The sequence below is a fragment of the Falco punctatus genome, assembly GCF_963210335.1.
Source record: "Falco punctatus genome assembly, chromosome: 1".
In the NCBI taxonomy this organism is placed as follows: domain Eukaryota; kingdom Metazoa; phylum Chordata; class Aves; order Falconiformes; family Falconidae; genus Falco; species Falco punctatus.
In genome coordinates, this window is record NC_137580.1 from 25,803,496 (window position 1) to 25,811,009 (window position 7,514).

The following is a 7,514-nucleotide window of genomic DNA, read 5'->3' on the forward strand; positions in this document are numbered from 1 at the left end:
GGCATACATATGGCTGTAATCTAGAGGAGCCTGATGCATCTTCTGTCTAGTGAACTCCTACTCATTGTCATCTCATGTCCCCACACAGGCTTCAGCAGTGGTGCTGAGGAGGCTGTTAGCATGTGCTGTCCCCTTGGAGCCACACATCTTCACCCTGGGAAAAAAGGCGCTAGTACCTGGTTTTGCTGGCTAAAGGATATTAAAGGGTCAGCAGTGTCACCCCATGTCTCATGCGAGAGCTGGAATGTTTCTTAGGAGGTGATGAGTGCCATCTTTTCTACATAGTTCACATACAAGTCAACCTTTGATAGCTGCCATGAAAATTCTCCAATCATGGTAGGTTACAAAATTTGGCTTGCCTGACAGGTTATATATACAGGGGTTCTTATCTTCACAACTGCAGATCTGTTGCCAGTAGTATTTTTTTAAAGGCAGTGAGCTCACCCCCTTGGAATTTATTGCATACATTTGATAAGGTAAAAGTCACAAGGCATTAACTCCCAAGTAGTGACATTTATTCCCTTAATATTTTTTTGTTTCTGTCTGAGAAGAAGGAAGAGGGCTATTTCAGCTCTGGAGGTGCAGGATGTGAATGCCAACAGCTGCTATGGAGCATCCTTCTCTACAGCAACTTGAGGATTCCCTGGAGATACTGCTCAGGGTGGTGCCCACACACAGCACAAGGTCTGAGTTGAAGTCCAAGTCCCTTATCCACATGTCCTTCAGACACTCACTACTGTGTAGGGAGACTAGTCCCACTGATTACAAGATACCTAGATAAGAGCTGGTTATGGATACAGAAGTCTCAAGCTGCTGTTTTTTAGTAGTTTCCTTCAGTCATCAAGGATGCCGGCATAGTCCCAATTGCCTTTATTTGGCCACAGTGTCCTTTCTGTTTTTCTAGCACTTTTTCTTGGTTGAGAGTGTAACTCCCTGCCACTGTTGAACAGAAGTCTGCTAAGTCAGTGAGTCCACTGGCTAATGCAGCCTTCAGCTTAGCTTTGCTGTATGTTTTGCTCCTAATGATGAGGGCACTTTAGGTAGATCCTGAAATAACTGTAGATTTGTTACATCAAAATTATTTAAGAGCACAAGACCCAGAGCAAATTGGAACACCTGTATCATTGTCATCACACCCAGAAAACACGTATGAGTTCCCTTGGGTATTTTTGTGCTGCAGCATGTAACGCTGAGGCCTATGTTAACAGGTGGATGTGTGTGCCCCTCTCAGGGACACAGACATACGTGGGCACTTAAGGATGCAGCAAGCTCCACGGTTCCTCCCAGTCCACAGCTGGTGGCTGGTTGCATTGCAGAGAGCCAGGGTACTGCCATTAAGTGAGCTAGGAGAGAAGAGAGCAAGAGCTAGCAGGAGAAGACTGGCACTGCCAGCAAACTCTTCTCTTTTTAATATTAAGCCCAGAGGAAGGTTTTCGTATCTTTCATCTTCTCATCCACATACATGACAGCTAAGATTTTGGCTCTCAGGCACACCAGAAATAAGTCTGTGTGGGTCAACAGATTTACTCCAGATTTACACTAGAGATCTCCCAAAGCTGAGCTGGGATTTTTGAGTCTTTACTGTCCCATTTTGCTGTCTGCTGTGGTGATATGTGGAGGGCCACATAAAGACTGAAGATTAAAAAAAAAAAAAGTTACCATTTCTCTGTATGAATAAATCTGGGGCAAAAATGATGCTGCTATGTAAAACAAGCGGTGGAATGGTGCGGCACAGAGGGGTCAGGTGGGCATTGAGTGCGGTGAGCGGTGCAGCCTGGCACGCCACAAAAGGAGCTCCACAGTGCTGCTGCTTGACCCATCTGCCAAAGAATGGAGGGGAATAAAGGCTGCCCTCCTGGCCTCAGGAACACACTGCATTAATAGAACATAAGTGCTCGTGCAATGGCACTGGATCCGTGGCAGCTGTTTGTTCAATGTTTTATGCTTTTAGCCACATCTGCTCCAAATGAGTGTTAATATTGCAGTGGCATCCACTAAGGATGGGCTCTGTCAGCTTTGCTAAGCATCAGGCTGACCCCAGTGACAACGAAAGAGCAGTTCATCCCACAGTACTATCTCTCCCTCCACCCCCCCTTATCTGTCTCGCCTGGCTCTGCTCCATCAGAATGCCTTCCTCGACACTCCCTCCCCACCGAAGGGGAAAAAAAAAGAAAAGGAAAAACTAAGACAGTGATTCTCAAGGAGAAAAATTGCATTTATTTCTAGCACCCTGTCCAGCAATGTCAGATAACAGTTTATTCATCCCCTGGCCCCTGTATGACATTGAAGCATATCAACAGTGACAAAAGTATATTGAATAATTATCTTGAAATTAATACATTATCCCAAACTTAAATAAATGTCATCTGATCAATATATCTTGGAATGGAAAGGGAAGAGAATGTGAAGGGCATCGCTTCATTATTCATTAATTTTAGAGTAATGTAGGCAGATGAAATGGTTATTTCAGAGCACTGCTATTATACTCACTGGCATTTTAAATAACTCCCAAGATTTAACAGTATATATTCCCTTGTCAAAGCAGCTTATACTTGTTAACACTGTGGGTTCCAGATTTCTCTGCTTGACAATGCTGCAAAAGACTGGAAATATTATTCTGATCCCATTCTTCCCCCCACCCCCTTGCTGTTTCTTCCATAGCTTAAAAGATCCAGTGCCACCCTCACTGGCACATCATGCACTGGTATCAGTCCAGCTAAAACAGCTGTGCATGAATGTTGAATTCCTGAGAATGGGAGGTGACCCCATTTTATCCATATGTACGGTTCTGGCTAAAAACCAAGCTGTTGGCTGCCGTTCCCTCTGCAAGGAGAAAATGGAAGCTGTTTTATGCCTCCTGAAATCAGTAACAGTTGTTTGGACTTTGTGGCTGGCTTTCCCAAGGAGTAGGGGAGGTGAAGTCCTCCTGCTTTGTCTTGCCTTGTACTGCGAGTGTGTCGGTAGGATGTGACTAGTGTATGCCCACGGACATGACAACTAGGCTGACTCTTGCCTTTTCCCCTTTCATTGGCCATTTCAAAGCTAAAGGGATTAGTAGAAGCAAGTCCAAAGTACACATCTGTAGGATTACGTTTAGCTGGCAATTAAAACCAAAGACCAAGAAGCCACATTAGCAGCTGGTGTAAAACAGCTCGACAGAGTTCAGTTTATTAACTGAGGAATGTCCCAGCTGAGAATCTGGCCTGATAAAGCTTATTGCCTATGCAAGCATATGCAAAGCAAGACCAGTGCATGCTTTTAGTAGAAAATCATGGATAATCAAGCACTATGGGTTTTTTTTATGGCAGAGCCTTAATTACATAAGAGGAGAGGATATGGCTGTCCCCAGGTACGTACTTATCTCGAGCGACTGCAAGTTAACTGGGGGTTAGCACTACTTAACCCTCAGCCCCAAATGGTGATCTGGTCCTAGTCCCCCTTGGCCTCAGCAGTTCAGCTTGAGGATTCACAGGACCAAAACAAAATCCATCCTTGCTTCTGGTCAGTTTTGCAGTTGTTCTCTGGGATCCTGAAAGCTAGTCACCACTCTGAAAGACAAAAGCCAAGATGTTCCTGACCACATAGGCCAGAAATTAACAAAACCCATCTTACATCTGTGTGACACAAGGATAAGCCAGAGACATGCTAGTGTCTGAGAGAAGCAGGAGGGGGTAGTTCATAGTCCATGTATTACTTAGTGCCTTATCATTAATAGTTAATTAATAAAGTGAGAGTTGCTTCAGCCTTTGGAATAGCCTAGAAAATGCTTGTATAGGGAGATTTTTCTTCTCACTTAAATAATACTGAGCATGATAAAGAAAAGAGAGACAGCAACAGTAACTGAATATGATTCAACAGTAGATCTACATCTCACACTTTATAACTCATGGCCCTTGGTATATGGGAAGGGGTTTACCTGCAAAGTTAAATAGGTAGAAATTGCCAGAAAGGAGGCTGGAATTGAATCTTGCACATCATGCTTATGAGATGGTATTCTGCAGACCTCTGTCTCATGTGCACAGGAGCAGCTTATTTGGGGCAGTGGCATTATGGCATCTTTCAGATGGACTGTAGTCTCAAAAGCTGCACAGTGGATATGTCCGGCAAGTGTCACGTGGGGAACCAAGTGTCTTCATGGGAAAGAAGGGGTTCCCCGTGAACTGGATTCAGTTCCTGTGTGTGATGTGGTGTTCATGCAAGTACTGTCTTGACCACCTCATTTCAGGGGACTGTTAGCACACCCTTCGTTCCCGGAGTGTACTTGTCAGGAATGTGGAACACTTACGGTCTGTCTGAAATCAAGGGGAGCTGGGCTTGCAATTTAGGATGTGCTGTATAGAAAAAAATATGAAATCTTTTGGCATCTCTGATTGGGTACTTAAAAGTAACGGGCATTTTCATTATAACATCTCTTTGCTTCAGATCCCCCTCTCTAGAGTAACAGGCCTAATATGACCTCATACCATTCCAGTGGGGTATGTAGGTAAGATGTGTTTTTGTCTGGGAGGCACAACTGCAAAGAGCATCTTGGAAAGCTTGAAGTCGCAAATCCTGAGAGGTTTTAAGCAAAGGTTCAGTAAATAAAGAAAGCAGCAATGTACCAAACACAAACTCAGAAACAAGGCACTTGAAAGCAATGAGCAGTTCTGTCCTGTAGCCTCGGGTGAGGCAGAAATGTATGGAAAATATAAGGATGGGGTTGTGTAGCTAAGAGCTGTCCGATAGTGGCAGAAAATAGACAAATCAAGGCAAGTGTAGGGTTTTTACCTTCTTTATATCTGCTATGGTGTCAGGGTGAGTGACAAATGGCAAAAGATGCTTGTGCTAGCAGTAGTGATAATGTTTGGAGGATAGCACAGGTATAAAGTAACCAGAGCAGTTGTATTTCATGTCAGACCAAAAGTTCCTCATGGCAAAACCCATCTTTTTTGTATGTCCTTACAGAGCCTTGCTTGGACCCGTAAATATTTAAGCAATAACGGCCAGTGCCACCACAAATGTGATGTAGGCAAGTAACCAGGAGGTTGACCAGACAAATACAATCTGCACCCACTATACGTGTGTTTCATGTACTAGCGTCATCTGGTTCAAGAGAAAATTGTTTTAGCTTGTAAGGAAGCATCACAGCACAGTAGTAGTGTAACTGCCTTTACTGATGAGGTCAAGATACTCTTGACATTTCTGTCTAGTATGAGAACTGAGAGAAGGCATCTTGCTTTATATGGCTTAGTAAAGAGGTAAATCAAAAAATGAAACATTTTGTAGAAGAAGTTATTGTTGTTTCCTTTGTAGACATGCAAACTGAATTCCTTTCCTTGTATTTCCACCCCTTAGATTTTGCCCTAAGTATATTTTAAGGGCTGTTGGTTATTATTTCTGTCAAGGTCATGTTTGAAATAGTGTCTTGATAAAAACATAAACACATTTAGGTTTTCTCTAAGAAAAAGTTCGAGTTTACTTTTTATTTTATCATAAACAAAACTATACCAGTAACAATTTCACTGCTGACTTCAGTTAGAACAGTTCAGACAATACTTTACTTGGCAGCAATCTCAGAAAAGACCGTTATGGTTTGGCCAGGTTAAAGCTTTATGGACTTATATGTGGGACCTGTCTGACACCGTGATTATCACCTTGCTCCCTGTGTAATGGCCTCCTCTCCTGAACTGGCGTTGATGATCTAGCTTTCTTTGACTTCTGCAGTGTCTGTGGGCTGGCAGCCATCCCATGACCTCTTAACCCCATATACCTCACTTCTGAGCTTTTTGCCCAGTTGCTTTCTGAATCTGCTTACTTTTTGGCATTCCCAGCTTGAGGTGTCAAGGTCATCTTTCTGGTTGTTTTAAACCTTCCACTTGATTATTTCAGTGAATATTGCTACATTCTCTTACTGTGATAAATAGCAAGTAATCTTTCCTTATGCTTCTTCTCCAAGTCTTAAGTAGCTTTGTAGTGCTCTCTGATGTTCTCCCAGGCTTTTAGTAGTTCAGGAGTAATCTGAAGGCAGAAAAATAAGAACAGTCTGGAGGAAAGTACTTTTTGCCTGCAGCAGCATATTAAAAGCATCCTTGTAGGACACAACTATGCAAGCTCCTACCCAGTTTCAGTGCGCTGTTGGTTTTAATCGTCTTAGGTTCTTTGGAGTCCCAGACAGAAGTGTCCTTTGAGCTCCTAGAGCTTGGGTGAAGATGCTGGGGGTTACTCAGTTTGCTGCTGGTGAGGTGTCTAGGTTTGCTGCAGATAGGTTGTACTGGGTTGGGTTCCTCACCATTTAAATGACCTGGCTGAATTTCTGTTTAGATAGTATAGGCCAAATACTCGATGCATGTGATTTTTGCTCAGCTGCTGTCCTGGTAAGTGGCCCAGTAAGTGCAGCTCTGGTCTGTGAACAGGGAGGGAGTATTTTAAGGAGAGACCTAAGTCTTGTCACTTTTAATGGATGGACGGGAAGGTCCTGCATCACAATGCACCAGGGCTGGCTTCTACCAATGAGCTGCCAGGCAAGGCTGGGGCTCTTCTCTAGTTGGGGGATTTGCAAATTCTGGACTGAGGTAGATAAAACTTCCAATTTTTATACTGGTACCTACCTTCAGTCAAACAGACTGTGGCTGCCTTCCAAACTAGAAATGCTGTCACCACAAACCTGTTACTAAAAGACACAGATTTCAAAAGCAGTTTCAGAAGATGGTTAAGGTTGTTGTTAACATTTGCAACAGTGTTCAAGCATTGAGAAGTCGGCATAGCATGAGTCCCTTTGATTACACGTTGTTACAAGAAGTCACTCTCTTAATAACTGCTTTCGGAAGTACAGCCCATAGGGCTGTTGCCACGTTTTTCAATATTTCAACACCAATAATTCTGGGTGGTTTTTCCAGAATGTTTTGTGCAACTGACAATTTTCGGTATGGCATACAGAATGCCAACATGGCTTTGGAGTAGCAGCAGATGCTATTTAGCAGAGTACTTCACTGTAGTTGCCATTGCACCGTGCAAGCAACTTTTGCGCTGGAGAAGCTTGGAGACTGCTACCTTAATGAAATAACAGTATGGATGCAATCTGTAATCCATGTGTGGGTATTCAAGCTTGGCCACAGGAGAGTAAGTTTTTCTAAAACATACGTGTTTAGACTCAGTGTGATCTTTGAGTATATATGTGGTTCTGATATGGTGCTTCAGCTAGCTGTAATTCTGCAAACTTTCATTGCTTTGTGCCTTTAGCAGTTTATTTGAAGTATCTTCATATGACATTCCTTCATCCAGATTCAGAACTGGGTCTGCCTGGTATATGTCCTTATATGATATCTAAAACATCTACATCACCCCATGGAAAAAGAAGTACCTGCTAGAGACAACCACATCAGTTATTCTGGTGCATCAGTAAATAATTTAAAGTACAAAGAAAACCAAACAGGATGTTAGCTCAGATACAGCAAAAATACTTGGTTGTATGCTTTTTAGGGTACACCCCCAAACCACAAACTGGCCTTGGATTTAGCAGAATATACTTATTGGAG

General features: G+C 43.0%; 1 protein-coding gene across 3 annotated transcripts in view; it reads left to right on the forward strand.

Moving 5' to 3' along the window:
- The window catches only part of LOC308072624 (uncharacterized protein), a 127,858-nt gene that overhangs the window by 63,005 nt on the left and 57,339 nt on the right, over positions 1-7,514 (forward strand). The gene's annotated exons all lie outside the window — the stretch shown is intronic.